The 22,167-nt window shown below is 42.1% G+C and overlaps 1 protein-coding gene across 2 annotated transcripts in view; it reads left to right on the plus strand.

Moving 5' to 3' along the window:
* The first annotated feature begins 258 nt into the window (after positions 1 to 258).
* TRAK1 (trafficking kinesin protein 1) overlaps positions 259 to 22,167 on the plus strand; it is a 248,056-nt gene continuing 226,147 nt past the window's right edge. Inside the window, exon 1 of one of the 2 annotated variants that reach the window (XM_044456429.1) lies at positions 259 to 886. The gene's annotated coding sequence lies outside the window, so the exon portion shown is untranslated. Of the gene's footprint in view, positions 887 to 912; positions 1,114 to 22,167 lie in introns of those variants that run through there. The other variant, XM_044456438.1, reaches the window with a different exon arrangement.

A 22,167-nucleotide genomic window follows, 5' to 3' on the forward strand; every position in this document is an offset into this window, starting at 1 on the left:
GAGTTCTAATGATGTAGCACGAATGGGATCAGCTGTTGTTGGTGTATCGGCGCCAGTTGCTTAGAAACTCCAGGCCCCGCTCGGGCATTCCCTCCCCGGCAGCGGGGCTTGGGCGATGAGGTAATAGCCGGAGAGGAGGGAAGGGCCTGCAACTGAGGAACCTCGGGCCCGCCCCGCCGGCAAAAAAACCCGCTGGCGGCAAGAAGAGCAGCCGGTGGCGGCATCGCCCGCGTTCATCGCCCTCTGGACGGGCTCCAGGCCGAGCGGGAGGCGGGAAGGGCCTGAGGGAGATCCTCCGCCGAACGGCCAAGGGCCGCTCGCCGATGGGAAACGTCACGGGGGCCTGGAGCGGAGGACGGAGCACTTGAAGATCGCGGCTTTTTCCGCGAGCCTCAGGGGCGTGGGATCCCGGCACGTAGCGCTAGCGAGCCCGGGAGCGACAGCGCCATCCTGCGCCGGCCGGGAACGGCAGCGCCTCTCTGAAGGAGCTGGGCTTTCTCTTCCCGTCCCACGTGCGGAGCCGGCTGCCGGCTGCATGCATGCAGCCCGAGGAGGGCTTTTTCCAGGCGGGAAGGTGCCTATCGATCGCCTGGCTGCCGGGTCTGCGTTCTTCCTGGGCGCCTCTGGAGAGCGGCTGGAGGTCGGGGTCAGCTCGGCGGCGCTGAAGACGAGCGAGCGGCATACGAGAAGGGGGAGCAGGAGCAGGAGGAAGTAGCTGGTCCGCAACCGCCGCCGGCCGCGCCGCTCATGTGCTGCTCCACACAGGACGCCCGCAAGGGGATCCGTGCACACTGGGCAGAGTAACGCGCGGACGGCTTGCAAGCGCGCCACCATTGTTGTGGGGCTGCGGCGGCGCTTGCACGTTGCTCCGGAGAGCCTGCGCCTGGTGAGTGCTATTTATTGATACGGGGGTCCCTTCCGCTCACGTCGCGGGAGAGCCCGAGTCACGCGCTGGCTGCTGCGCGAGGGACGAATCGAGTTGCCGTTTTCTACTGGCTAAAGCGGCGCAGTTTGCTCTTTTCCTCTCGGCTCGTGTCCTTGGCGGCGTGGGTGGCTCGCAGCTATCCTGTCGTCGCCTGCGCGGTTCTTCTGGCCTCCTGCGCGAGGGCTCAGGTAGGAGCGATGTGGAAGGGAGAGCTCGGACTGCAGACAGGCAGAACACCTTCCTTCAGCTTCAGGAAGCGACGGGCCGAGCGCGCGCGGGGGGGGGGTAGTTTCGTTCGCAAGCGGAACGTGTCACCGGATGGTTAGGATCCGCCTAAGTGTTTTCCCACGAGCCCTAGTTTGCCTGAACCGCATGACAGTGGGCTGACCTTCAGGAGGCTTGCTTGAAACAGACAGAACTGTGCCTGTGCTTTGTGACATGTTCTTTAGCATCGGACACTAACTCAGTACAGCTGATGCCTGATTACCTAAGAATTTGGTTGCAAAAGACCTTGCCAATCATTCACAGAGGTGGAAAGCCTCTACTTTTTAAGATTATGATTAGATGCATAGTATTGAAGCCTACACTTAGCAATACTAAGTGCAGGTGATGGTCAGTAACAAACATGAAAATGTCATGTAAAACTAGTAATCCAATTGCAGAAGTGTTCAGCTGTTGTACCTGAGCCCTTAATGTTGTACTTGAGCCCTTGATTGTTGCTTGTAAAAGATACAGTTCACTCTATTACAGTTAAAGGAAAGAAACAGCCATTAAAAGCATATATAATGCAAAGCAGTTACTGTTCAGTCATGACCTCCAAAATCATAAGAACTATAAGTGTTTGTGGAAATTGAAAGAGGTCCCACAAGTTGTTTATTTCAAGGATGGAAATTTTGAATTGATTTTTAATAATGAGGATGCTTTGGGGGTCATTGTGCTGGTCTTAGTGCTTGAGCTAAGGCCTTGCTTGGGCAGCTAAGGCCTGTTTCTTTGTGCTTATGATAAATGCAACCATGAAGCCTACTAATTTCTTAGTTTTCCATGGAGCCTACTAATTTCTACTAACCTACTAACCATGGAGCCTACTAATTTCTTAGCCTTTATTAACATAGGGACTCTTTTTAACTGCAGTGAAACAGTTGCTGCCATTTTAATAATGCAGAACAACAGTGAAATCCTTATGCATGTCTACTCAGACATAAGTTTCACAAAGTTCACTGGGACTTAATTCCCTGGTGGAGGGGTCCAGAATTTCAGGCTAAGACATGCACAATTGCTAGATGATACTGTTTATTATTTGTCTGCTGCTACAGAGGTCTGTAAGTGCTTGAATTCACATTTGACAGCCCTCATCAGCCTTCCTCCCTCATGCCCACAATGCATGATTTATGAATTGCCCTAAGGATATAGATTGTATTAACTATTTCCCCAAAGGACTTTGGAATACAGTTTTTGCAAACAGATGAATGTTTATTACACAGAAAGGTGTGATGCTGGAGTATGAATGTGATTCAGGTTACTGTACTCTAGTGTTTTGTGGATGCTTCCATGGCCTGTGCCAGCTTAAGGCTTGGTTAACCAAACAGTACTAGTTTAAGCTCCCAGTGTGGTCTAGACCATTTCGATGTGGTCTAGAAAAATTATCCAAGGTTTCCTAAGAAGTGTGTAAAAAAAGATATGTTGCTTTCCATAGGAACTGTGACTTGGAATGTGGAATAAAGTGTGCTGACTTTATTTGAATAATAGCATCAGGTAAGGCTTCAATATCATGCAAATTAATACAATATGTTACAGTTTGGGCTGTCAGTCTTCTTCAATATCTGTTGATCAAAGGACCTTAAGTCTAGTTTAGAAACTATAGTGTTTTCTTCCTTTAACTTAAGTTAAACATGCATTGCAGGCCTCACTTGCAGATTTGAAGTAGTTTTCTATATGAACAATGTCTCTGATGATGTGCACAAACAATAGAATGGGCTTATAGAGATGTATTCCTAGCCAGTTAAGTGTTTGGAATCAGGCCATGTTCCTTCCCCCATTGCTTCAAGACTGGGAGCAAATCCAAGTCTGTATGTTAGCCACAGTTAGGTATGGGGCCTACAGCCATAGCACCCTGAACATACCTGATCTTGTCAGATCTCAGAAACTGAGTATTGGATTTGTATTGCTACAGCAGCAGCATACATAGTGGTTAAAGATGAGCAGGATCCTGTAAAGGATTAGAAACCAGATTGAAACCCTGATTTGTTACTGGCTCATTTGTGACTCACAGTCCCCTGCTTCCCATCCTATATTTTTTGTTGTTGGTGACAAATAATAGTGACTGAAGCCAAAATTCTTAATGTCCTTTTCTTCATTTCCAGGGGCGGACAACACACAGTCTGTAGCTACATGTGACCCTCCAGCCTTTTTTGTGTTCCCCACTGCCCCAAATTTCTGCAACCAGATTGCCACCAAATTCAGCTGATGCAGTAGCAGTATTTTTTTGTTTTAAAGCAAGGTGCATGCTCTGGTGTACTTTGATTTAAAGTGAAAATGTGGCTTTTTTGCTGCTGCTGCTGCATAGCCATCAGAATCATGTGGCAGAGCCCTGGGGGATTCCACTGGAAGCTGCCCACTGGACTATCAGATGTTTGCCCATCTCTGTTCTTTTATTCATCCTCCTAAATAAAGCCTTTTTTGTAGGTAAAGGTAATATATCACTAATGATGCTTAGCCCTCTAGAGAAGTGTAAGTTATTGGCAGCAGCTATAAATACTTTTTTGTAGGGTAAGGGCATTTTCTTGATGAAAGGTAATACATACCATTAGCGGCTTTTAATTTTTCAAATGGTTCCCTTCCCTAGATGTCTACGTTGCCACAAACTTTAAGGGGTCTTCTTGATTCTTGCTTTGTTCTCCATAAACTGGGTCTTATCATAATATCACAATCTTATCATAACATTTCATACCCTTCTGAAATGTTAGTCATAACTTTAATCCCATTTATTCTTTCTTGTAGCTCTCTTGCTTCCTGTTCCAAAGAGGCAGGCAGGAATGTCCTTTACACCTACTTCCAGATGCAGTCTTTTTTTACTGGGAAAGGAACTAGAGTGGTAGTGAACTGGTAGCCAGTGCAGTTCCTTCAGCAAAAGAGTCTCATGCTGAAACAAGGCAATTCCTCACAATAGCTGAGCTGCTGCATCCTCTAGCTTAAGGACAGCCCCCAGTCTTGATGTGACCAGTGCCTGATACTGGCTAAGCTATCCTTGTCCAGGAGAGGCCATAGATGTCATAGATGGCAAGCCAACTGGAGATAGTAAAAGGCACTCAAAGCCACCAGTCATTTGAGATACCAGCAACAGTGATGGATCTAGGAGAACCCTCAGTCTATGCACCTGATCTTTTGGGGGAGTGCAACCATATCCAGAACAGGTAATCAGTATATCTCCTAGTCTTAGGAACTACTCACCGACAGGAATTCCTTCTCACTAAGTTTCAGCTTCAGTTTTTTGGCCTGCATCTAGCCCACCACTGAGTCCAGACACTTAACTAGGACTTGCACACCTCTTCGGATTCAGTTGTTATGGGGAGACCGAGCTGTGTGTCATCAGCATATTGAGTATCTATCATTTTTTACATCACAACAGTGAACAATAAAAGCTTTGTCAGCCTTTAATCATGAAGTCTAACTAGGTGACATTCGTCACTACATAATACCTTTACTGCAGGTTGGCTGCAGGTGTTAAGAGCTAGACATATTGTACCTGCACCTTCTAATTGAAAGCCTGCCTGATGACACCCCTAGATATAGCCTGTTTCATGGTGCATGGTGTAGATCTGTAAAGCAGGGGCTCTGTCCTTTTCATCCATTTGAGGGGGCTGCCCCACAGCAGAGTGGTGAAAATTAAAATTAATTGACCATAGAGTACATACCTCTAGGGTTCCCTTAGAATACATTCCACGTTTCAGATATTTAGGTGTCCTGGTCTTGTCGCTGTAGTGCTGACAGAGCCTTCTTCCATTATAAGTTATTTTAAATGTATTGTGACTAGAAAGAGAATTCTTAATTTTTTCTTTTAAAAATGATAGCGTTGCAGTATGGAAAATACAACAAAGTGAATCATGCAGTGGCTTATGGAGAAAGCATCTTACATAGTCAGAAAACTTTCTTAGGTTGGGGCAAAAAACCCCAAGCAATCTCTGCTGAATTACAGAGACTACTCTGCCAAAATGATTATCTGCATTATTTCATGGCTAATCTTGAGGATATCAATAAGCCTCTTAACTGGATAAGCATAAAATCTAGAGGTATGGTGCAATCCTGTACATTTTATTTGGAATTAAGTCCCACTGAGTTGAACGATGTTTACTCCCAAGTGATTGTGTTAAGATTTAATTTGAGTCAGAAAGTTTTTATCAAGAATAACTTCATCAGGCCAAGCATTTCAGTTGAAATGTCCTTTTTCTCCTGTAGGAAACTTTGTGTTGCCTTTATTTTGTTCTCCCCTACTCCCTAAACTGTGCTAGAAAAGGGCATAAATTTGCTAGATAAGTAATATTGCAATTACAGCATTCTGAAGTTTGGCAGAAAGTTTATAAAATCCCATAGTGTTGAGACAATCATGGGGGTATCATGAAATAAAGTAACAGTTTTGTGAAACTGCTGTTAACAGAAAAGAATGATGAACTTGGTTTACTTTGAAAAAGTCATCTCTTTAAAATTCACTGTGTAAGCTTAAGAGTTCCAGAGAGGGAGGCAGCAGCTGAATCATCAAGACTGAAGTAGAAGGGCACAAATATGTGGAGAGATTTAAAGGCTCCACTTCCTATTTATCTTAGATTGCAACCTAGAAATGTTTGTTTCAGCAATTTCAGCATGAGAAGATCATTCCTGAAACTCATCTGTTCAAGATAGTGATTAACTTAAGCATAGCAGGTGATTTTATGGGATAATTTAGGCAAATGTTTAGGGGTATAGACTTGAAGTAAAGGAAATGCAGGAAAAGGAGGATCCCTTTTTGTCCCCCATTAGGACAAAATAATACTTGTCAACTTTTAAAATTCCAAATGTTGTGTTATAACCCATAACTGAAATACCCAATTTGTGATATTGTGCATAAACCAATTCTGCACTTGCTAGTAAAAGCACAATTTGTGGATTAATGCATAGTGACCACTTTCAGATATTTGGGGATGTGGAACTGCATGTGTGTGTCGGAGAAAAGTTAAACTTGGTGACTTTTGTATGTTGTACGGTGAGGGTGGGGCTGAAAGTTTTAGGCCTGAGCCACTTTTGTATCTTTTGTTTTTGTTTTGTTTTTGTGTTTGTTTTGCTTTCTTGGTTGGGTTGAGAACTTTTCAGCCCTCCTTTATAAATGAAGTTCATAAAATCATTAAAAACACCACAATAGCTTAGAATTACATTATATAACTGTAATTTTTAGGAACTTTTGACATAATAGCCATGTGCACATGCACAATCATTTGAAAATTTTTGTTTATCCTATAATGTGAAGGATCATACAAACAAAACAAATATGAATGTACTTGTTTGCATTTGTGGCGTATTCCTAAACCTTTAAACTCTAAAGCTGACTCACATCTTTTTTTTCTAATATTTATCCAGTGTAGATTTCCCAAGCCTGCGTAGTTGGGCATTTTAATCCAACTCTGTTGCTATCTGTCAGAATCCTGGAGTCTGTTCATTTTTGATTGGAAGCTTGGAATTGTAATGCAAAAATGCTTCCAGACTTCAATTTCTATTTCATATTGACTCAGTTTTGGGTTTGTGGGTTCATGACTGTGTATCCCCTTCTGTATTTACTGTAGCCTGTTCTGTTTGTCACAGATGTTTCTCTTGAAACAGTGCCAGAAACAACCAGTCAATACCCAATTTCCCAGTTGTGCTTTTCTGTTTGCGCTCCTCTGTGTTCTGCTGGTTTTGCTCTTATATTGAATTTGAAGTCCTGTTGAGCCCACTGGGATTTATATCCATAGCGTGCACGTTCTATGAAAGTTTAGATAGAAAAAAGGCCCACGGCACCCAGCATGACCCAGCCAGACATGCTAGTTGAGGGATGCAGTGACTCTAGGACTTTTTTCTTTGTAAACACGTGTAAGATTGCAGCCTTAGTTGCTTAGCACTCAGAATTGATCCCCCCCACCCCAAAAATGTTTATACTATTTGTTGTTCATAGTCTTGCCTGCTGGTTTCCTGGGAGCTCTCTGGGCAGAAAAGTTTCCTACCATCTTTAATGTAAGACATGAAAAGGTTTCATCTTAGAAATATTTCACTTGTATCAAACATGATCTCTGATACGGTGCTCAATATAATTGAAAAAGCAGTTTGTGAATTAATAGTTCAGTGGGGATGTACTCTGCTTCTAGTTTCTAGCAACAACCAACAAATGCCTCATTCATAGTTGTTAACTGAGCCTGGCTATTTTGTGGGGGGGGGGTGGTAGTGAGTTAAACAACCCTGGGTAACAACAAACCAAGGTTACCTTTGACTTGATTCACTAATGAACAAGTTTGGACATCATGGTAACAACTGATGAATGCAGCATTCTTAGGTTTTTAGAAATAGAAGTAGCCCATGTCCCCAAAACTGATGGATTAAGTGACCCATAGACTGCCCCCCATAATACTGTTATGTTTAAACAGCAGCATTTTCAGAAAATGTTTCTAATAGGCCCTACTGCAGGAAACACCATTATATTGGAATTAGTGAGGAGCCTTTGACACTTTATCACCCAATTCAGTGTTTGTTTTGATCACTTGAGAGAGCAGTTGCTGTATGTTTGTGCAGATGGATGCTTAGCTTTGCAATGTTGTTAGAATTTTAGCTGTCAAAAGGACTCTGAAAATCCATGTATTGTAACCTTGTATTAAATTCCAAGAGATGGGTAGGTAATTCAAAAGAACATGTGTATCCTTAAATATTAAAGAACTTTCCATCAAATTATTTATCCAAATTATTATGATGTCTCAAATGAAAGATGCCACTGGGCATTACAAAAATATATGAAGATGAGAAGAATTAATAGCAGAACACATTGAACAGTTGGCTGATTTAGTTAAGCCCTTATCAAAGAGATGAAGTGGCATCCAGTATACTTGAAGTATCACTTTTTGCTGCATTAAGCATAGCCTAAGATTCATGACTCCTTGCAAAATAGCTAATAATGAAGCACTCCATTGTTTGGAGAAGAAGGTGTGTTTCATTTCAGTGTTCCATTTTTCTCTAAGGTTCTGTGTATCATATTTATTCATCAGTAATAAATACTTACAGACATGGATTGTAGACTGATGTAAATGTTTGGACTCAATCAATACTTAAAATACTGCTGAAGCTTTAAGAGCAGCAGGACCTGGATTCTGGGAAGCTTTATGGGCCCAGCAATCTTCCTATCTTGGACAGTGGAGATTCTTGGCACAGACATTATGCCATGTCCAGAGCCATCATGCCTTTCTCTCCCATTTGTGAGACATGTTGGGAAAATGGGAAGGCATTGTTCCAGTGGATCCTAAACCTCCTGCAAGTATGTCACCAGTATATCTCCCAGAATGTGTTATCTTTGCTATGAGTGAAATAGCAAAGACAGCAGTTTTTGCTTTCTTATGATGAAAGACCTCCTTTTGCATAAGTGTAGACAGAGAATTTGGCTGCTAATGTATCCTCTCCAACCATAAGATTGTGATTTATGTTGCTTGTAAACAGTATATAAATATACCAGGGCATTTATCGTCCAAATACTAGTGTTCTCTGCCTTAATATGGTTTCGCTGATCAAAGAATCTAAAGGCACAAAACAAGTTATTCCTATAAATATTAATATTGTGAAGGTAATTGTACATATTTTACCCATGGAAATACACTAATTTGATGACAAAGAAATTGGTTTATTGCAAAGTTATACTAGAATTTAGGTGCTTGGCTGGTTCATTTTATCTACTTGTGTAATAAACAAAGCACATATAATAAATTATATTTTTAGGACTAAATTGGCAGTTGAAACATTTCTGTGATTTTATCTTATGTTTTCAACACAATTAAGATGATCAACATGTACACGTGCTTAAAATAATTGTATAGTAAGTGACTAATGGGAAATTGCAACCATGCATATTCAAGGAAATGCATTTTAATAGAGAAACACTGCTGTGCATTTGTTTATTTCTACAACTTTTTTACCCTCTGTTCTTTGTTATTCATGGCTTTTCTGACTCCTAGGAGAAACTCGAAGAATGCATTTGAGTTAATCACAAGGTTAGCCATATGATGATTCTTTGTGCAGTAGGCATGCAGGCAGTCTGAAGATATCTTAAAGTTACTGTGGAAATCATTATTGCTAACACTGGCTTCTTTGTGCTTTCCTAATGGAGTATAACCTTGAAGAAAAAGCTGGCTTCCTTTTTTTGTAAGATAGTTTATTAATTGGGGCTCCTTGGTCTTCAAATTAATGCCATTCTGGTCCAGAAAGCATCTTTAGAATCACAGTTTCTCAAAGCTAACTTGAAAAAAACACGTCAAAACAAAACCTTCCCACACTTTCTGCCAGCCAGCCTTCAGTAGCTGTTCATTAGGACTGCAACCCCATGTACAATGAGATGTGAATATAAGATTGCATAGTTAGTCTCTCAGAACACCCTAGTGTTAAGAAGACTGGTGTTTTGTAAAGCATTTCTACTAGGAATACTTCCTAATCCCAGGCAGTGATTCCTTCTGCAGTGGTGTAAAATAATAATTCCTGCTTTTGTTTTTTTTCTTCCCCACCTCTTGGCAGAGGAGGACATTGTAACAGTTGTCATCATGGGTGAGTTCTGCCAAAAACACTGACTTCTGGATGACTATGGTGGGAACTAATGGAATTTTATATTCTTGCTTAGAGTCTAATATGCCTAGACTCAAAGAGATCTGCTTTTGTTTATACAATGTCAATTACAAGTCATTGTTCAAATATAGAAAAGTTCAAAAGAAATATATATATTGCTATATGCTTGTGGGCCTATTTTCTCTCTGTAGAAGTTACTTCACAAGGCAAATAAATGTGTTTTGTGAGTGAGTGAGTGAATGAATGACTTTCAGCTCCTTTTTCCTGCTGTGGCAAGTTTTTGAAGGAAGAATAGTCACATGATGTTGGTGAGATCACTCTACAGGGAACACCAGCTGCACTATTATTAGGGGGTTTTAATGTCTGTCTTAGATGCTTTAAGGCTCTTTTCCAGACTTTCTACATATTGTGTAATGGAGTCTGTGGAAAATGAGAAAAGGCTGCCAAATTGCTTTTCCATGAAGCAGATTTCCTCTCCCTCCTCCCCTTCTCGTCTCCCCTTGCTCATTTGAAAAAAATCATTATTTTACATATCTGGGATCATGTCTTGACTCTGTGGCCAAGATCAAATGTAGTACACATCTTGGAGAAAGAGCCTTCAAATTTAGGTGAGAAAATTGTAGGCATGACAAAATCAGGGGAAAAGAACTGTATTCCACATGTGCACAACAAAAGGCTTGCATATTTTTCAGGATGGACAGTTTGAAGGCAAGCACTTAGGCCAAGAGTGGCAAAAGTGGCATATAACTTAGCAATACACTAGTAGAACTAATGCCAGTAAGTATGCCATTGAGTATAATTATTCCCAGTCATATTAGAGTCACTTCTGAAGTTGTAACCTAGAGCAGGTTTTCTCAGATGCATCCACAGAGACCAAATGTGGCCTTAAGGACAACTGAGTATGGTCACTAAGTCACCAGTTTGCTCTACTGACTTCTGTGGAATGAACTGTTTGTGTTGCCACAGCTACTAGCTACATTGTGTGGTCTTACTTGTCATGATTAATGCTAGTCATTACCAACTTGGTACTCATTAAATGTGTTGGGCTGCAATTCCCATAATTCCCAGCCAGCATTGGCCATTCTGCTTAGGAACTATGGGAGTTGCAGTCTACCATACTTGGAAGGAACCAGGTTGGAGAAGGCTGGCTAAAGTGGTTTGAAAACTACCGAACTAAATGGTTTAGGAACTCCTGAGCTAAATGATTAATAAAAAGTACAGACGTGTAAAGATTATTTTATTCTAATCATCTGAAATTGCTTAGATGTGGTAATATATATGCAGTACTAAGCATATTTTTGGAAATGTGAGAAAAACCTAAAGCTTGCATATATTTTTAGAAGAAAAAAATTATGTTTTCTCTCATTCCACTGCCAAAATAACCTCAAAAATAAACAGCAATCCCCTTTTGATCTTAATTCCTCTTATTATTTGACTTTCTGACTGATCAGTTAAGGGCACAGTCCTATCCATTGCACCCCTGAATAATCAGAAGCCTTTAAACTTGGAGGCTTCTCATCATCCAGTGCAGTGGAGAAGATCTTCATCTCCCTGTCCTCCTCCCCTGCATTTTTCGTGAGGCAGTTTATGTGCCTGTCTACTGACAGTACTTCAGAAGGAGAAGCTGCTGGAAGAGGCTCAGGATTCTGACATCTCTGGTCTCTCCCCCATCCCCCTGCTCTTCCCTCCCTGAAGTTGCTTTTCTGACCTCAGAGAGTGGTTGGCATGGTCCTTTCACCTCTAACTATAAGGAGTCAGGGGAAGGGTGTATTCTGCTCCTGAGATTCACTTCCAGCCTCTGCTAGGGATATGTGAGCATACTTTTCCTCTCAGAACATGCCTAAGGACCATGGTGTTGTTCCTTAATAGATCTTCTTTGCAGTAAAATTATTTCCAGTGAGGCCTAGCATAGGAAATCTTATGCAGAGGATCCGGGGGGTTTTTTTTTTTGGTGATCTGCATGATTGATCTTTTTGGGTATAATTTTGCCAAAGTGATGCTGTTATGGGTGGCGGTCTATGGGGCTCCTAATAGAAATATTGTCACCCTGATAAATTCCTGTTAATGATTTTAAATGCATGCCACTTACTTTTCCAGAGTTCTCATGAAAAGAACAATGCTCACCCCTCCCTACCCCCTCTTAGATTTAAATGCAGGAGGCAGGGAAGTTTTAAGAGGATTAGTCTCTGGGCATTGGGTTAAGCCTGTCTACTCAACTGAAAAGACTTTCTGAAGATTATTATATTGGAAACTGTGAAAAAATATAGAGTATTTTAAAAGTTTTGGCTGCTACTCCTTTTCAAGAACTGGGACGAATTTTTAAAAGTGGCTATGTCTGTTTTCATTTGGAAACAGCTGTACCAGGTAAAATGAGTCTGTTATGAGACAGTTAAAACAGGGAAAGACTTGAAGATTTTCCTTACTACCAAGTACAACACTAATTTATGAGCACAATTATTTAGAGTTGGAATTGGTTGCAACTGAGAAAATCCTTTGGGAACAAGTTTCAATGCAAACAAGTTTCAAGATGGGGAAACTTAGTTTTCAGCTAGCCACTGCTTTGGGGGCACTGGGCCAAGGTAGAAAGCACCATACCATTCTTAATATGCAAGGCAGCACACTGGATGTCTAGTTAAATGGTCTTCTCTTCCATGGGTATATAGAATCCATTTATTGCTAAAGTCTCTAATGGGAAGCAAGTTGGATATTTTTTCTTGTTCCTCTTGCTTTTTGTAATGTCTTATCTGATGAAGAGATCTGGAATTACAGAATCACATTGTTTCTACCTTCCCAGCTGTGGGTTCTTGCTACCTGAGATGGTACACTCTGGTAGGGGAATGAAGAGAAGGGGAAGGCTCAAAGGCATACCCAAAAGCATTTTATTAAAGCTCAACATGTTTCAAGTCAGATGCCTGCTTCAGATATTACTGACATGCTTCCATCAAGACTAGATCAGCTTCCCACAAGTAAGAGGGTTTTTACTTGCAACACACTTTATTTTAAAAATGTGTGTGCTGCCTTCTTCTGCCATAGTCGGTATTTTTATAGCAGCTTTAAAATCTTAACAAAATCTTCAATATAGCTCATTTTTATTAAGCCATTAGATCTATTAAACCCTTTTAAAGTATACCCATTTCTTTTAATCTTGTGCTAGTGTCTTTCATTTTCCCAGGCAGGTGCAAGGGAAAAATTTTGCCACCACTGTTGTGTGTCCTAGCAGCATGCTTTATCTTCTCTCATAGGAATAGGGCAACTGTTCACTTACAGCGGGACAATAAAAGTATACACTTCAGGACATCAGTTTGTGTAGAAAGCTAAACATTTTTCCTACCCTTGGTAACCCCAGTGTTTGAGATAGGGCAGGTCTCAGTCTCTCTCTTGGTCTCTTTCTCTCTCACATATACACACACATTCCTCACATATTTAGTTTTCCTTGGTAACAACTTCCAGTGAGATACATGCTTCCTTCAGTTCATTAGTTTGATCACACTTCTGATATGTTCTCTGCATGTAATTGTCTTAAGTTTGTCTTACTGAGGATGGCAGACAGTAGTAGATTTGACTGCTTGGTCTCTTTATGCAAATATTATCCATCTATCAAGCATGCACATATATGCCAAAGTGTTGCTATTAGTAAGCCATTCCATCATACATAATTTTATTGTAATGTGTTCTTCTGGAGGTTGCGACTATTTGCTTTCAACAGTTGAAAGATGTCTTCAATGGAGAGGGAACTGAATTATTTTGAATATGGTTGTTATACAACTCCTGTGAAAGAAATAAAGAATAGTTATAAAGTTAGAATATATGTATACCCAGCTCGTTTGGTAGAGTGCTGACTTTATGTAAGCTTTTGCCTTTCATATAATGGCATGAGGAGTTGTTGCTGTTATGTGCTATCATGTCGTCTCCATCTTATGGCAGCCTTAGGAATGAGTGCCCTCCAAAATGTCCTCTCCTTGACAGCCATGTCTTGTCCTGTAAACTGAAGACTGCGGCTTACTTTATGGAACTGATCCATCTCACAGTTGATCTTTCTCCTCTTCTGCCTTTAACTTTCCTTAGCTGTATTCTTGCCCTTTCACGAAGCATAATGGCCTCAAATTGCCTCATCATTGGTTCCAAGGCACGATCTGGCTTGATTTGATCTAGGACCTGTTTGTCCAGGGTAGTCATAAAGAGTGCATTATAAATAGCAAATGTCCAGAGTGAAAAGGTGCAAGAGGCTGTTGTGGAATGTTGTGCCATCATTTCGATGTTCCTTGAGTGGCTCATCCTGGCTCAGAAGACACATGGCCAGTCCCCAGTGATGGAAGCTGCTGCCCTTCCAAGCTCTTTTCAGTAATTCAGTGGTAATTGTTGCTTCATGAGTTACTCAGTACAGTAAATGCATTCAAAGCTTAACAAGACTGTGTTCATTCCTGAGCAATGGGCCGTTAACCGGTCTATTCTTTCCTGGTGATGATCTGATTAATAATTAGGATGTTTCTGAGACATCTGAATAAAACAGTTTGTTTAGATTGGCAAGATCGCATTCCAGAGAGGGTTGATCATCAGAGTTGACATGAAACCTCTTGGCCTGCCACATTATCATAGGATAGAAGTGCTGTTAGAATTAAGTTTCATGCCAAGTTGATCAGATAAGGCAGAAAAGAACGTAACGGTTAACTTTTGATTCATAATGATATTGAGTAAAATAAAATAAATTAATATAAATTATTGACTAGTCTAGATTTTAAACACTTTTTAAATTTTCTCTGAAACAGATTTTATCTGAAGGATCATCCACCTCCCTCCCTTTTTGTCCTGGGTTGCCCTCTTTTGATCAATTAAAATTTTGGTCCCACCTATACAGAATGTGTGATAAAGGGGTCCTGGTGGCTCTTATGCTGAAGGCTCTTAGGCTCTAGACTTAGAAGTTCCCGTAACATCACTTAGTTATAATGAGCTCTTAAGGGTGCAATCATATGAATGTTTAGGGAGAAAAAAGTCTTCCAGCTCCCAGCATTTCCCTTGCTAGTGTGTCTTGCTGTGGTTTTCCAGGCTTTGTGTAGCTTTCCCCCATTATGTAAGGCTGAAATACTTCTCCTAAGGCTTAGATACTGGCAATCAGAGCTTTAAATTAAAATATGCTGATATTGTGGGTTCTGTCAACCTCTGGCATGTGGCCCTTGAGAGTTTCTCTGAAATGGAATTTGGCCTTTGAGCTGAAAGATATAGTAAAGATACCCAGAAGGAGGGGGGTTGACCATTTTTTCCTAAAGGAAATAAAGTTTAGAGGAGTGTAAAAGAAAAATAAGAATGCCAAGAGATCTTACAGAAATATAACATATACATTCATAATCTGCGAATTCCCCAAAAAGCCAAAAAATTCTGTCTTTCTGTCAGTACTTTAATAATTATAGTTGTCTAACCCAACAGATTTTCCAGTCACTTCGAGTCGACTTTGAACAACAATGTTTTTATGAGTTTCCTTTTGTTCTATATTAATTATTATTTTTATTTATTTATTTAGGGGACTTCTATGCTGCCCCATTCGCCGAAGCCTTGGGGCGGCTCACAAACCATAAATAAATAGAATTCAATAAACCAATATACATTAACAATATAAATTAAGTCACCCTGGCCAAAGAATAAAATGAATAAATAATATTAACAATTAAAATATCATTTGACTAAAAAGGTCTTCGCCTGGCGCCGAAAAACAAATAACGACTACCTATTAAACTACCTATAGTAGAATTTCCTTGTATCTTCAAATTCTTCAATCGCTCTTCCATTTACATAATTAGTTAATTTTGCCATCACTGCATACACAGCCAACTGATTTTTCCCAGTCTTCAATTGTTACACATTCTGCCGTTTTCCATTTAGAAGCAATAGTAATTCTTGCTGTAGGGTGTTTTGTTTTGGGATGGGAGGACAATTCTTACAGTACAGGCACTCACAAAACATACCTAGGGATAAGAATGCATGAGGTGGGAGAAAATTGGGATAGTTCCCCTGGCCCAGTTCTCCTGTTTATGTAGGTCTCTGAAACAAACCTACATGCCTGTAAGCAGTCTGTGCATTTTATTCTGAATTTGCATTCCTAGGTCAGAATTTCGCATGAGGATGGGCAAGACCAGTGGATTTGGTCCTGGTCTCCCCCTCCCCCCCCCAATGTTCATGTGTTCAATAAGCCTTATGAATAAAGCTTTTATGTAGAGTCAATGGAGAAACAGCTATATTCTGTTTTTTGTTTATTCTTTTGAAGGGAACAGAAAGAGTTCAGGAAGGGGCAAGAATTTCTCTATAAGGTGAAAATGAATCATGAAGGGAGTGTTTGAATGAGTTTGTTATTAAAATGTTGCCCATTTCCTGTTGGTCACCAGCAATGTGTTTGTAACTGTCATTTGCCATTTGAGGTTTATGGTTGTGAGGAGAGTATAGTGCACTGTAGTAGATTATAATTATTTTGTGATAGATGGCCACCACCCTTACCAAGCCCTTACATGACTTTACTGCTTGCACATGCCAAAATAATTAGTTTGTAGTGTATATGCCCAATACAAGAGAACCAGTGTGGTGTAGTGTTTAAGAGTGTGGGTGTAGGACTCAGGTAATCTGGGTTCTAGTTCCAGCTCAGTCATGGAGCCAACTGGGTGACTTTGGGCCAATAACAGACTCCCAGCCCAACCTACCTCACAGGGCTTTTGTGGAGATAAGATTGAGAGCAGGAGGAAGAGAAAGTTGAAGCCTCTTTGTGGTCTTTGTAAGAAAAATGGCAGGATATAAATCTAATAAATAATATAAGGGGAACAGTATATCATGGGAGCATAAATCTTTTTGACCCCAGTCCTTCCAATTTCCAGAAGCCTGGGCCTGCTGAATGAGTACAGAATAGTGAAAACCTTTCTGAAGAAACCATACAAGCAGATCCCAAGTTCTGCTCTAAATGGGGATACATCTAGAGTATTAGGGATGGAGAACCTTGGAAAAAGTTTGTAGTTGAAGCTTAAATTAATTGATTGGCAGTAAACATGATGACATACCCCTTTCCATTTCATCTTGGAAAATATCTCAGATAATGTTGATGGTAAAAGCCTTTGTGATCCTGGTTGGGTTGTTGACCTGTATTCAGTTTACATTTTGACCAGGATAATTACTTGGCTTAGTTTGGTCCACAGAGACATTTCCGTCAGCTAGTTGCCATCTGTAGCTGCCATTTGCCATCTGGAAACTGTTGGGCAGGAGAACTACAATTCTGCCTTCTACAGCTGTTGATGTTACTGGCTTTTCCAAGCTCTGGTTCATCACCCTGTAATCTACTAAATATGTGCTCATTTCATTAAAGAAAAAAACCTTTTCAGAAGTGAGGCATCTTTGCCTTCTGCCTTCCCACCTGTCCACCCTAAAACCAATTAAACTTTAAAGATATTTTGTAACTGTTGTTATGGGACACTATCCAAATACTTGTCCTTTAAGAATGCTTGTGCTTGATACTTGGCATGCCAAAATACCTGACTTTCAAAATTAGTGGCATTAAAGGAGAGAACCAGGATGATGTAGTGGTTAGAGTGTGGTACTGGAACTCCAAGTCCACACTCAGTCATGCAGTTCAGCCATGACTTTGGGCCAGTTACTTATTCTCAGGATAAAAGGGAGAGGAAGAAGACCACACTTACATACATCATTGGGTTCCTTGTAAGAAAAAGATGGGGATATAAATACAATAAAGTTACTTTTTAAGCACAGATGAAAAGATCCTGGTTTTCAGGCACCTCTTTCTGGTGACTTTTTTTGTGTATTTGATTTATGAAAAATTGAAAATATATTTCATAATTGAGAAGATGACTATCTTGAATAATTTAAAATATGTGTACTACATGTATTGGTATCCATGCTTACATGTATTCCAAGTATTCATAAAATTCTTGATGGTTTTACAGTCTGAACATGTTATGGTTTTAATATATGATATTCTCTCCAGGTGAATGATGATGAATAGATTTGTTGCTTCTAAGTGTTAAATGACTATATTGCTCCTTATAAAAGAAGAGTTTTATACTGTCCAACCACAGTTCCTCTTGAAAGATTTAGTACATTACTAATTTTTAAAATTATTTTAGCCTGGAGCCCTTAAAACCACCCTTCCTAGTGACTATTGCTGTATAGCTTCTGTGTTTTATTACTGTAAGTTAAGAACATATTAATGAGCAGTAAGCAGTGATGGATGAGTTCCCCTGTTTCTTTACCTGCTTGAATTTGCATTGGATTTTAAAAAAATCTGAATTAAAGATGGAGCTTCCTGTTGCCTAGAAGTCTATTATCTTTATACAGGGGTGACATCTTGGTTGGAATTACAGATGCTTAGGCCTGGAGCACTTTGGGTGCCCAGAAATGGTTATCTCATTAGCAAAGCAAGCAGTAGATCCACCTGAAATCTTCTCCAGCTAGGATTAAAACCCAAATTGGAGAAGATTTCTCTGCTTAGGTCCTGGGTTGATGGGCTGCTCCTAGGGGAATGAGATGAGAGACCAAATAAATAAACAAAATCTGATACTTTAGCTATCCTCTTGCTTCAGCTGTAATCCTAGTTTTCCTCAGGGTCTCTATAATACTTAAATTGGTAAAATTAAGTACAGAAATGGAAACATATATTTCACAAATGGTGCTTATTTACATTAGTCTATCGCTTTCCATTATCAGTTTATTGTTGATTCTTTAGAAAAGTCTAGTCACAGGCAATTAACAGCTGATCTCCTGCATTAGTAACTTAACATGCCAGTGCTATGCAGAGTTAGGTGTGCCTAAGGCACGAATTAAAAGTTCTGGTTCATCTTTAACACTCTAGTAATTTACTAGAAATGGTGACTGGAGTTTTGTTTGGCAGCCACCAACTAATATTGCTTCAACTATTGGTCTTTAATTTGGTGACTGGTCAGGCTTGGGGATCTTTTGGATGTTCTATGCTTATATGCTAGAGGATTGCAAGGATGCTAAGTGAGAGAGCTTCGAATTGAAACATTATCTTCTTACTTGAATATAGGTCAAGCTTAAATAATGCATGAGCCACGAAAACAAGATAAAAGCAACACCTGCCATAGAAAATATAAAGGAAAATGTGGCTCAGTCCTGTGCATACCTATCTGGGAGTAAGTCCCATCTGCTAGGATCTGTTTCTGAGGAAACATGCATAGGACTGGGGTTCAAGGGCAGTAACTAGATCTGCAATATAAAATATATGGGAGCAAAGCACTAGCAGTAAGCCTTAATAAACTTAATAAGTTCTGGTATCTCCCTCAACTTATCATGTAATTTTTATATTCTTGTGGTGTCTTTTCTTTGATTTGAAAAAAAATCCTTTTGGATCTAATTGATGTGAAATTTTTTTAATGAATACTGCTTTGAACTTCCAAGAGAAACAAGAATCCCTCTTGCAGATTTTTCAGTATTAGCTGTTGACCTTTTCTCTGTCAGTTTTATTCTTGATGTAAATGTCTGGATTTTGGTCTTGATTCTTTCTTCAGTTTAAAGAAAATAAAGTGGGTACATACAGATGTGAAGGAAATGTCATCATCTATGGTGTTTCATGTGTTGCACCTGGCGTATGTAAATATTTTGCTGAAAGTCAAATGTTGCAGAATGGTATGACTGAGAGCTGAAGTCCAGACACATGGAGATGACTTTAATCAAATAAGACACTTATTACTTATGTGGATAGTGGGGGGTAAACATATTGCAGGGCACAGACAGAGCTAACTTTATTCTGAGAACACAAATATCTGATTAGAGGAAATAGGAATAATTCATAACTAAACGCTTTGCATTTTATACTGAAAAAACTTCCAAAACAGGGTGAGACAGTGCATAGACAAAGTTACATGGCTCCTTCACCCTACCATTTTCCCTTTGGACATTAGTGCATGCATCTCCTCCTTATTGCCATTGACTGTTGTACCTTACAAACCATTGCAACATTGGAAAAACCATGTCCTCCAATTTTCTTTGTATTATTAACAATTACCAAGTTAAAATATGCCTAACCAAGTTAAAATATGCCAGGACCACCAGCCCAGGACCCTGCTCCGGCCTGCTTCTCCAGGCGCGTGTGAGAGACACACCGGGAAGGGGTGGGGCACGGGGAGGGGCCCTGCGGGCCACAAAGCACCGGTGGTGGCCAGGCCGGCGTCCCAGGAGGAACCAGCACGCCAGACAGGCCCACCTCCATCCGCGCCGCCCGGAGCCCGTGCCACCCGGACCCCGCCGCTGCTCTGCCGCCCGCTGCTGCCTGCTGCTGCCCTGCTGCAGAGGCCAGGACCACCGGCCCAAGACTCTGCTCCGGCCTGCTTCTCCCGGCGCGTGTGAGAGATGCGCCGGGAAGGGGTGGGGCACGGGGAGGGGCCCTGCGGGCCACAAAGCGCCAGCGGCGGCTGGGGCCAGCGGCCGCCGTTTGGGGGGGCCGAGCGGGGGGCTGGGCTGGCCAGAGGCTCTGGCCGTGGTTTGGTTTTATTTATTTGTGGGCTAGTGGTGGTCTAGGTGGAGGACAGTAAGATGTTTTAATGGTTTTAATTGTTGGTTTTAGATTGTTTTTAATTGGTGCATCTTGTGCTTTATTATGATGTTGCCTGGGGAGCGCGGGGCTGCCACCATTGGGGTGGTGATGGGCAATGGGCATTATGGCGTTGGGGGTCTAACGGGTCAGCATAGAAGAAGGAGGGACAGATGGTTAACACCTGTCCCTCTTTCTGGTTATTCCCCCAGCCGGCGGGTTCCAGGTAGACGTGTCAACTGCCCTCCGGGCCTGTCGGTGCTGCTGCTTAATGCCAGGTCGGTCCAAAATAAGGCAACACTCATCCATGATTTGGGCGGGTGAAGGGGGAATGTTTCCCTCTCACAATTGTGCCCGCCCGGGTACCTGGTCCAGCACCGACCACGCCTGGAGGGGAGGGGAAGAGGGGTCGCTCTGGTTTATCGAGCTGCTATTTCCCTTGTGGGGCTCCCTGTCCTCTCGAGGCTGGGGCTGGAGTGCCTCCACTTGATGTTGGGCGACCGAGACAGATTGGGGATTCTGTTGGTGTACCGTGCACCCTTCTGCCCATCAGACTCCCTGCCTGAGCTGATGAAGTTCGTCTCGGACCTGGTGTTGAAGACTCCCAGGATGTTGGTCCTGGGGGACTTCAATCTCCATGCCGAGACGGTTTTAACTGGGGCGGCTCAGGACTTCATGGCCTCCATGATGGCCATGGGGCTGTCTCAACATGTCATTGGCCCGACCCATGACCATGGACACACTCTGGACCTGGTTTTCTCGGCGGGGCAGGAAGAGGGTGACCTGAAGGTAAGCTTGATGCCCTTGTCATGGTCAGATCACTTCCTCATAAGGTTTGAGCTCAAGAGCGGCCTTTCCCTCTGTAAGGGTGTGGACCCGATTGTATTGGTCCGCCCCCGGAACCGGATGGATCCTGATGGATTCCTGGAAGCTCTGGGGATTTTCCGGTTGACAAGGCTGGTGATCCTGTCAATGCCCTGGTTGAACTGTGGCATGAGGAGATGACCAGGGCTATTGACACGATCGCTCCCAAGCGTCCTCTCCCATCTCCTTGGTATACACCTGAATTACGGGCGATGAAGCAGGTTGGGAGACATCTAGAGCGTAGGTGGAGGAGATCACGGGGGGAGTCTGACCGAACACACTTAAGAGCCCATTATTGGGCCTATGCTGTGGCGGTGAGGATGGCAAAGAAGAAATTCTTCTCCGTTTCCATTGCCTCCTCACAATGCCGTCCGGCGGAGCTTTTTCGGGTGGTGCAAGGGCTGATACATCCGGGCCCGAAGAAAGATCTTGTGCCACCTTCGAAGGCCCGAGGTGACGACTATGCCAAGCATTTCAGGTAGGAAATCACTCAGATTCGCCACGAGCTTGACTCTGCTATTGAATCACATTCCACTGGGGAGACGCCATCGATGCCGTCGAGTCCACAATTAATGGATGAATTTCAGTTGCTGCGGCCTGATGATGTGGACAAGGTGCTTGGACAAGTACGTCCTACCACTTGCTTGCTAGACCCATGCCCATCTTGGCTACTTAAGAAAGACAAGGACGGGATTGGGACCTGGTTCCTGTGGTCAACGCCTCTTTAAGAGACGGCCGGGTACCTGCCCCTTTAAAGGAGGCAGTAGTCCGGCCAGTCCTAAAGAAGGCATCCGTGGATCCAGAGGTGGCTGCCAATTATAGACCGGTGGCCAACATCCCATTCCTGGGCAAGGTGCTAGAGCAGGTGGTAGCGGGACAACTCCAAGCACTCTTGGATGAAACGGATTATCTGGACCCATTTCAGTCCGGCTTCAGACACGGGTATGGCACTGAATCTGCCTTGGTCGCCCTGTACGATGACCTGTGCAGGGAGAAGGACAGGGGGAGTGCGTCCCTGTTGGTTCTTCTGGAC

The sequence above is a fragment of the Varanus komodoensis genome, unplaced genomic scaffold (assembly GCF_004798865.1).
Source record: "Varanus komodoensis strain SLA01 unplaced genomic scaffold, ASM479886v1 scaffold10, whole genome shotgun sequence".
NCBI lineage: Eukaryota > Metazoa > Chordata > Lepidosauria > Squamata > Varanidae > Varanus > Varanus komodoensis.